We start from the raw sequence: 9,688 nt of genomic DNA on the forward strand, positions 1-9,688 counted from the left end.
GTTATGCCTTTTAGTGTTCCGAGTCCCTCCTGGAACACTTCTTTTGCATCAGTTAGCATTTTTGACAGTCGTCCAGGTGTGACGTCATCATCCTTTTTGGCCTCAACCTTCAGTGCCTGTATGGAATGCCAATATAATTGTATCTTCCGGATCCATTCACGTCCTAGTAGTGGTGGTCCTCCATCTGGCAATACATATAGGTCCATTTTAGGTATTTCCTAGCCTTTGTATATCACTTTCACCCTTATTTTTACTTTGGGGTAGACTTTTTGCCCCGTGTCCATCTTCAAGACAATCTCTGTAGCTTTCAAGGGTATGTGTGAAAATAGCCGCTTGTAGTCCCTTTGGTTTATGACTGTTAGGGCTGATCCTGTGTCCAATTCCATTTTCACTTGGACTCCGTCTATCTTGAGTGCGACCCAGATAGTCTGGTGATCCTCTATTTTGGTTACCTTATGTAGTTTCAGACAAGCTAGCTCCTTGCTTCCGGAGTCTGTATCACTTTTCTGTTCGTCTGAACTACTGTCCATCACCTTATGTACCTTTTTGTACTTCTCCTGTGGAGATTTCTTGCTGTTGGTTTTCTTCCCTGACCTGCAGACTCTTGCTATTTGTCCTGCTTTTCCACACTGTCTGCACACTTGGTCCTTGAACCAACAATCCATCTGGTCATGTGTTGTTCTGCCACAGCGATAGCACTTCCCTGTTCCATATGACATTTCATTGGTGCCATATTCTTGTGGTCTCCATGGTATCTCTGCAGCGCCCCTTGCGGCTGCTTCATGTGATACTGCCATGCTGAAAGCCTTGTCCAGCGTAAGATCCTTTTCTGACAGAATCCGTTTCTGGGTTCCTTCACTTTGAAGCCCACACACAAACTTATCCCTTAACGTATCTGCTAGTCCCACTCCAAACTGGCAGTGTTTCGATAGCTTGCACCATTCCGTTAAGTACTCAGCATTACTTTCGTCTTTATGCTGGTTCCTTTTGTGGAACTTAAATCTTTCTGCTATCAGCAGCGGTGTGGGGTTTAAGTGGTTCTGTAGGATTTCTACTATGCTTCCGAAATTCTTATCCACAGGCTCCTCTGTGGTTATTAGGTTTTGCAGGAAGCCATTAGTTTTTGCACCCATGGAATTTAACAAAACCGGTGCTTTCCTCGCATCTGGCACTTCATTCGCCCTGCAGTGCACCTCAATGTGTTCCACATATGTCGCCCAATCTTCGACTTCATTGTCGAACATAGAGATACTGCCACTCTTCGGCATCCCTGTGTGTGATTTAACTGTCAAAAATGGCGTCTCCCCCGCTCCCCCTTCCTCTCCGCTGGCATAAAATGGCGTCTCCCATGCTTTCCTTTTTTCCCGCACTCGCCCTTCTTTTCCACTGCGGCTTCTAAAAATGCCGTCTCCCGCGCTCTTCCTTCTTCTCCCCGCAGACACTGTTTAGCCCTTGAGACCTGGCTGTGCTCTGCGCGTTTTTTTTTTTTTTTGTGCGCCTTTCCCGTTTCCACCGCTCGCTCCAGAACCCGGCTGCTGCTTTACCCTCTTTATCTCCATTTCGTTTTACCTCGACGCCGCTCGGTTTTCAACCCCCGGCTGCGCCCTGTGTGCTTCACCCTCTCTCTTACCCCGATGACGCTGCTCGGCTTTTTCTCTGCCGTCGGTTGGCTCCAGCCGCCGCTGTCCTGTTGTCAGTCTGTTGCTGGATCGTCGTGGCTGGGGAAAAAAGCCCGGCTCTCAACAGCCTCCCTTGCGATGTTCACTCTCTGCCGGATGACTGGGCGGTTGCTCGTGGTCGACGCCCGTGCTTCCGGCCTCGACTTTCTTCCACCGCCCTCCTGGAGCGAATCCTTGAAGGGAAATGCAGAGTTGCAGGTAGATTCGAATCGACACTCGTCGCCACTGTTAGGTCTGTGATTCTGAGAGCATGGTGTTTTCAAATAACTACACGGATGCTGTAACTTAACAATCAACAGGTGCTTACTGAAGTAGGTTAGTCTCAAGACTGGGGTTACAGAGGCATGCTCAAGGCTTATTAACAAGTGTGGTCACAGTCAGTACTACAGTATACAGGAGCTGTAAAAGTAGTTCTCTCGTAAATGTACATACACTACAGTATTTCAACCATAGGGCTGACTATATTACACTCCTCCTGCCTCAATCCAGAAATTTCATTCACTGGACAGCGTAGATTTGCCAGCTCCCGCCTCAAACATAGCATTTCAATGCCAGGTTCACCAAGATTTACTTTATTGGTTACTGGGATGTGGGCGTCACTGGAAAGGCCAGCATTTATTGCCCATATGTAATTGTCCTTGAGAACGTGGTAGTGAGCTGCCTTATTGAACCGCTAGTCAGTGCCTTGAAAGTACTCCCACAGTGCTGTTAGGGAGAGAGATCCAGGATTTTGACCCATCGACAATGAAGGAACTGCAATATATTTCCAATTCAGGATGGTGTTGAGGGGAAGTTGGGGGTGATGGTGTTACCATGTGGCTGCTACCCTAGTCCTTCCAGGTGGTAGAGGTCGTGTGTTATGGCGGTGCTGTCGAAAAACCATTGGCGATTTGTTGCAGTTCATCTTTTAGATTCTACACACTGCACCAGCTTTACGCTGGCAGTGGAGCGAGTGAATATTTATAGTGGTGGATGGGGCACCAATGAAGTGGGCTGCTTTTTCCTGGATGGTGTTTTGCTTCTTGAGTGTTGTTGGCGCTGCACTCATCCAGGCAAGTGGAAGTATTCCATCACATTCCTTACTTGTGCCTTGTCGATGGTGAAAGGCTCTCTGGAGTCAAGAGGTGCATCACTCGCAGCAAAATACCCAGCCACTGACCTGCTCTTGCAGCAACAGTATTTATGTGGCTTGTCTAGTTGTGTTTCTGGTCAATGATGACCTCCAGGATGTTGATGCTGGGGGTTTCGGTGATGGTAATGCTGTTTCTGGCAAAGGGTGGTGGTTAGATTCTCTATTGTTGGTGGATCCATTGCCTGGCCACTTGTGTGGCGCAAATGTAACTTTCCACTTATCAGCCTAAGCCGGAATGTTATCCAGATTCCAATAATACCGCCTGATTCCAGGAATTCCTTTCCAAGCTCTGTCATGTTTACATAGCTCCAGTCTCAATCCAGTCATGTCATTCCAAGTGCATTCTCTATTGCTTTGTTCCCACCACAGACGATGAATGTATTTCCCAGGACAGCCTAGCTTAGACTGATCCCGCCTCAGTGCAGAATTTTCATTCCCAAGGCTGGCCAGTTTACACAGCTCCCGTCTCATTCCTGCTATTTCATTAATTCGACCACCAGATTATCACCAACCCTGCCTCAATCCATTAATTCCATGCCCAGGGCCCCCTACATTACAATGCTGCCGTCTCAGTCCAAGAATTCTGGTTCCCAGGGCCGCCGAGATTACACTGCTCCCTCAGTACAGTAATTACATTCCCAAGCCTTCTTACATAACTCTGCTCCTCCCTCAGTGCAGGAATATTATTCCCAGGGTCGCCCTGATTTCACTGGTTCCGCCTTATTTCAGGCAAATCAATCCTAGGGCTGCCTAGAAAACACTGCTCTCGCCTAAGTACAGGTATTTTATTCCCAGGCAACCAAGATATGCTGCCACTCCAGTGGGCAGTATCTTTCCCAGGGCAGTCGATTACACTACTCCCGTCTCCGTCAACGAATTTTATTCCCAGGGAAACCAAGATTAAACTGCTCTGTCCAGGTATTTCATTCAAATGCCTACCTGGATTACACTGTTTCTTCCTCAGTCCCGGAATCAAATTCACAAATCCGTGCAGATTACACTGCTCCCGCCTCAGAAACATAGAAACATAGAAGATAGGAGCAGGAGTAGGCCATTCGGCCCCATGAACCTGCTCCGCCATTCAATGCGATCAGGGCTGATCATCCAAATTCAGTACCCGGTCCTTGCTTTCTCCCCATAAACCTTGATACCTTTAGCCTTAAGAAATATATCCAACTCCTTCTTGAATATATTTAATGAATTGGCCGCTACTGCCTTCTGTGGTAGTGAATTTCACAGGTTCGCCACTCTGGGTGAAGAAATTCCTCCTCATTTCTGTCCTAAATGTCCTTATCCAGGACAAATCCCACGTTGCTTTGGCCCTCATCATCCAGGGATCTCAGGTAGGCTACCGCGCCAATAGCTTTCTCGGACGCATCTGAGAATACACACAACTCGGTGCATTTAGATTTGGAGAGTGTGTCTGGTGAGTAAGTGCGTGGGATATGAAGATTTTTTTAGATTTTTGAGAGAATTTCTCCATTCTGTTAACCTGCCTTCGGGGAGTGGAGATTCCCAGTCGCTCGTGTCTCTGCAGTGTTCTCGTAGTAGAGCTCATCCCTGAATTGTCACGGGCGCCACCATGCCGAGAGGGTCAAAGAGCGAGTTGACCATTGACAGCACTCCACGGCGTGTAAATGGCTTGTCACCTACAGACACTGCAAAGGTGAAGGTGTCAGATTCAATTTCCCAACGTAAACCAAGGCTTAGCTGGGCTGGCATGGTTTCATCTCTGAGGTCTAAGTCTTTAATGCCCTTGGCGAGAACTTCAGTTGGAAAGGCCTTCATCACTGCTACACTGTTTGAGGCAATTTTGTGCAGCCTCAGGTTGGACTGTGATAATGAAGCTTGAGTTCGCTTCAGCAGGTTGATGGCTTCTGCTTCTGAAGGTAAGGTTATGAGGCCGTCATCAACATAAAAATGTCCCTCCACAAACGGTCTTGTGTCCGTTCCATGCTTGTGTTCTCCCTCTTTGGCTGCACTTCTGAGCCCATAGATGGAGACTGCAGGGGAGGGGCTGTTACCAAAAACGTGGACCCGCATCCTGTATTCAGTGATGTCCTTTGACATGTTATTGTCGCGATACCAGAAGAACCTCAGATAGTTCCTAGGGTCCTCTTCCACCACAAAGCAATAGAACATCTGTTGGATGTCTGCGGTTACTGCTACGAGCTCTTTCCTAAAGCGCCAAGGAGGGTGTTGCTTAGGTCTGGACCCGTGAGCAGAACGTTGCTGAGTGAGATGCCACAGTGCTGAGCGCTGGAGTCGAAAACTACTCTTATTTGGCTAGGCTTCTGGGGGTGATAAGCTCCAAAAATCGGAAGATAACAGCACTCTTCTCCTTCTTTGAGTGGAGGTGCTAATTCAGCATGGTTACTCTCGAAAACCTTTTCCATGAAGGCAATGAATTGTTCCTTCATGTCAGGCTTTCTATCTAATGTGCGCCACAGTGATGCGAGGCGTGACAGTGCCTGATCGTGATTGTTAGGCAGAAGAAGCCGGGGTACCTTGAAGGGGAGAGGCGCAACCCAGCTGTCGCCTCACCTTTGTGAAATTCTTTCTCCATAATATTCATGAAAGCTTCGTCTTCGAAGGAGAGAGCACCTTTGTCGTCATCTTTTGTCTTTTCAAACACGGTGTGCCCCAGTTTGTCGACAGCTCTGGTGTCAGCCGAGCACCCCATGCTGTGTGAGAGAAATCACCTTGTTGCTCCCCACCGTAGCTCGCTCTCTCTTTCAGATGGATGTGACTTGGGCAGGGAGTGAGGAAAGAGGGCCGTCCACTTGCTAGTACGTTGGCCTTAAAGGTGCTTACGTTGGGCTTGTGAGCTTGGCCTAGGCACACTTCTCCCATTAGCAACCAGCCTAAGTCGAGTCTTTGGGCAAAGGTGGCATCGTGTGGCCCGTTAAGTTGCTCTCTCACCTTATGCACCCTCACCACATCTCTCCCAAGCAGGAGGGGAATCTGGGCCTTTGGATCCAATGCTGGGATGCATGATGCTATGGGCTTTAGGTGGGCATGGTGAAGTGCTGTCTCAGGCGTTGGTATCTCCGATCGGTTGTTAGGGATTTCACTCTATCAGTGGTGGTAAGTCTATGCTCACCCATTCCCTCACTGCCTCGGCACAGAACCCATCTGCTTTCCTTCCTGCCATCTCCAAGAGTCCGGCACTGGTTCTCAGTGAGTAAGGGGCTGGGCTACTCTCAACACCAAATATGTCAAAAAAGTCTGAACGTGCAAGTGACCGGTTACTTTGGTCATCGAGTATTGCGTACATGTTATCTGAGTGGTCGTGCTGTCCTTGTGGGTAGACTCTTGCAAGGCGTATTTTGGAACACGATCGTCCTGTGAGGCCTTGTCCACACTCCTCAGTGCATATGGAGGTCACCGTTGGTGCGGTAGTAAGGGTTCCCTTTCTCTCGTCTCTGGGCTCAGAATCTTTGATGGTTGGCTTTTCCGTTGTGGGGGTAGGACCTGGGTGCATAGCTGTGCTGTGGCGGTCACTCCCACACTCCCTGCAACTCAACGCTATCCTACAGTCTCTTTCAGTGTGGGAAACAGAGGCGCAATGCCTAAAACATATCCCATTATCTCTGAGGTAGGCTCTGCGTTCATCTACGGTCTTGTTTCTGAAGCCTCTACATTTGGCGAGCGGGTGAGGCTTATGATGGATGGGCAGTGTTTTCCGGGATCTTCTTCATTCTTTGCTGCATCTATGCTGATGTCGGTCTTTGCAGTGACATACATCTTATGCACAGATATAGGCATTCTTGTACCTATGTACTTTGACATGGGCTTCTCATATGTTGAGGGTCCACTACAGTAGCTGGCAGGTCAAAGCTTGGAACATTTCTAATTCTGGCCTCTCTGCAGATAAAATTCACAAAGAAGGGAAATGGTGGAAACCACATGTGGTTGTCTTCTTGAACTTTGAGCCGATGTTGATCCATTTTTCTTGGAGAGGGTGGGGCAACTTCTCCACTATTGGGTTGATGCCGCGAGCAGTATCTAAGTAGGAGAGCCCAGGTAAGTATCCATCTGTTTTGGCTGTCAGTAACTCCATTAAAAGGTCTCCAAGATCTCTAAGCTTAAGGTAGTCTCTGTTACCTATTTTAGGAAAGTTTTCCAGCTTACTGAAGAGGGCTTTCTCGATCACCTCAGGAGCACAGTAACACTCCCTGAGTCTTGCCCAGACCATTCTAAGGGCTGTGCTTGGGTCATTTGTGTACAGAAACCGGATCCTACGGGCATGTTCTGACGATTCTTTGCCCAGCCATGATGACAATAAATCCAACTACTCACTAGCACTCAGGCTCAAGCCGCCAGTGGCATTAAGGAAGGATGACTGCCATGCTCTAAAACTCTCTGGCTTGTCGTCAAATTTTGTGAGACCTGTCCTTACAAGTTCACTACGGGCCAAATATTGGGTAATGCCTGTCATATTAGGAGCCTGTGCATGGGTTGCCAGAGTATGATCGCATCGGAAGGGCTGTGATTGGATGGGAGACTGCCATGCCGGATGACCTGTTCTAGCCTTTAAAAAGGGTACTTTTTTGGTGTGTGGAATTTTAGCATGAGTACCTTCCAAGTGGTTGGGAGTGGTGGATTGAGGCACATGTTTCTTCGGGAGCGCTGCAAACTCTCCTTCGTGTGACCAGTCGTCAATAACAAGGAAGGGGTCGTCATCAGTGTAGCATGAATGATCCACCTGAGTGACCTCATGTTGGGTTGGTGATAGCGATTCCGTGTTCTCGTGCAATGGTTCAAAGTTTGGGAAGGAGGAGATGTCTGTGCATATCCTAGCCTGCTCCTGGACATAGTCGCTTGTCCGCCTCTCAGTGCTTTGAGGTGATGCAGGACGAGCAAAGCTGCGGTGCTCTCCCACCTCTGCTTCTAGTGCCGCTTCCCATATCTCTGCTTCAGCAGTAGCAGCAGCTGCTCCTTTCTCAATGTGTAGTGCCTCCAGCGTGGCGTCCAATGTAGCAGCCTTTGCTTGTAGTCGGGCCTTCTCTTTCTCCAATGTAGCAGCCTCTGCTTGTAGTCGGACCTTCTCTTTCTTCACGGCCAGTTCCTGTTTAGCAAAGGTCACGTGAGCCTGTGCTGCATTAGCTTTAGCCCAGGCTCTAGCTGCTGCTACACTGGCTGTTGATGATCTAGATGAGCGTGTATTTCTTGAGCTGGTCACAGATCTCTGCTCGTCTTGGAAGCTCTTGCCATCCGTGGTTGCACCGTGCTGCATTGCGAATGTTGCTTGTTGCGCCAGCTGATGACTTGCCTTTTTACTGTACTGTCCTCCTTACATGTATGTGTCTGTACGCACTTAGACAGCCAGCCAAACTCCTGTCAATAACGACATGGGAGTCAGGATGTAGCATCCAAGCTCCGGTGTTTAATAATGCCACACTTGCATGAGGTCAATGAAACAATGCAAATCAGTTGCATTGGGTTGGGGTAAAACTGAGAAAGAAAAAAGAAAGAAATGCACCTTGTTACATATATGAGATTTAGACATGAATATGTAATGAAACCATTCAACTCACAGGCAATGCTTTCGAAGGCGTAACAATGTAAGATTACAGCGGATTAACTTGCAGCACGCTCCATGCTGATGTGACCTCTTTGTTTTGCTATCACTATACTACTTCCTGTTGAGTGACCCTACTGGCCATTTCCATTTACTGCCACCTACTGGCGGCAACAAAACGTAACTCCTGCAATTATAAGGCAGAACGATGTTAATGACTGTTTTTTTTGTGTTTCTTTCTATTAGTTTGTAATACGGAAATGAGACACACAGAGTTTGTCAAATATAAATGTTTCTGTATTCAAAATGTACGTGTTTGGTCTTTGCAAGCATTGTTGCCTTGACCGGCTTAGAGGTTTCAGGATGGTTTCATTCAGGTTGTTTGAATGGCAGAAGCCATTTCCTCAGAGGCGGCCTAGAAGCAACTTGCTATGAGCCTTCGACGGACGGCCCTTCCACTTTGTACATTGTGTGCCTCCCTCCCACCTTATTTCTGCTGATGATCATCCTCCTCATCTTCCTCCTCCTCCTCTGCTGGTGCTTCAATGCCTGATAGCATTGACTGGGTCCTGAGGATTGCAAGGTTTTGCAACAACGAAGTGGGAGACTCGCTCAGGCGAGTACTGAAGGGCTCCTCCAGAAAGGTCCAGAAAGTGGAACCGTTGCTTGGGCACACTGATTGTCTGCTGAACGATGTCCCTGGTAGCTTGCTGGCTCTCGTTGTATCTCAGCTCATCACGGGTGTTGGGCATACAGAGCATTATCAACAGCCAGGTGCACAGAGGATAGCCATTGCTCACGAGAAGCCAACCTCCTGGGTGAGGCGGTGCCTGGAAAAGGTCTGCCACAGAAGTCTGATGTAGGATGAAGGCATCCTGGCTGCTGCCAGGAAAGGTTGCATTGACAGCGAGTATCAGCTGTCTGTGGTCACAGAACAACTGAACGTTTAAGGAATGGAAGCCCTTTCAGTTGCTGAAATCCTCGGCATTCTCTTGCAGTGCACGCAAAGCCACATGCGTGCAGACAGTGGTGCCCTGCACCATGGGGAAGCCGGCTATCATCACAAAGCCCATTGTGCGTTCTTGCTGCTTGTCCGGGGTCATGGGGAAAGAGATGTACTCTCGTCTCCTTTTAAAGAGGGCATTTGTGACCTGACAGATGCAGCAATGCACCGCTAACGGGGATATATTATCTATGTCCCCAGTAGCTGATTGAAATGAGCCGGTGGCAAAACAGTTGAGAGCCACTTGTTATGTCCGTGTATCTTAATGTTGTGTCCTTCAATAATCAGACTGCAGGGAACGATTCAACAGGTGTTTACTGAATGAGGGTTACTCTAGAACTAACTGTACA

Source organism: Somniosus microcephalus, unplaced genomic scaffold (genome assembly GCF_052327205.1).
Source record: "Somniosus microcephalus isolate GS21.2 unplaced genomic scaffold, FLI_Smic_1.0 unresolved_chr3, whole genome shotgun sequence".
Classification (NCBI taxonomy): Eukaryota; Metazoa; Chordata; class Chondrichthyes; order Squaliformes; family Somniosidae; genus Somniosus; species Somniosus microcephalus.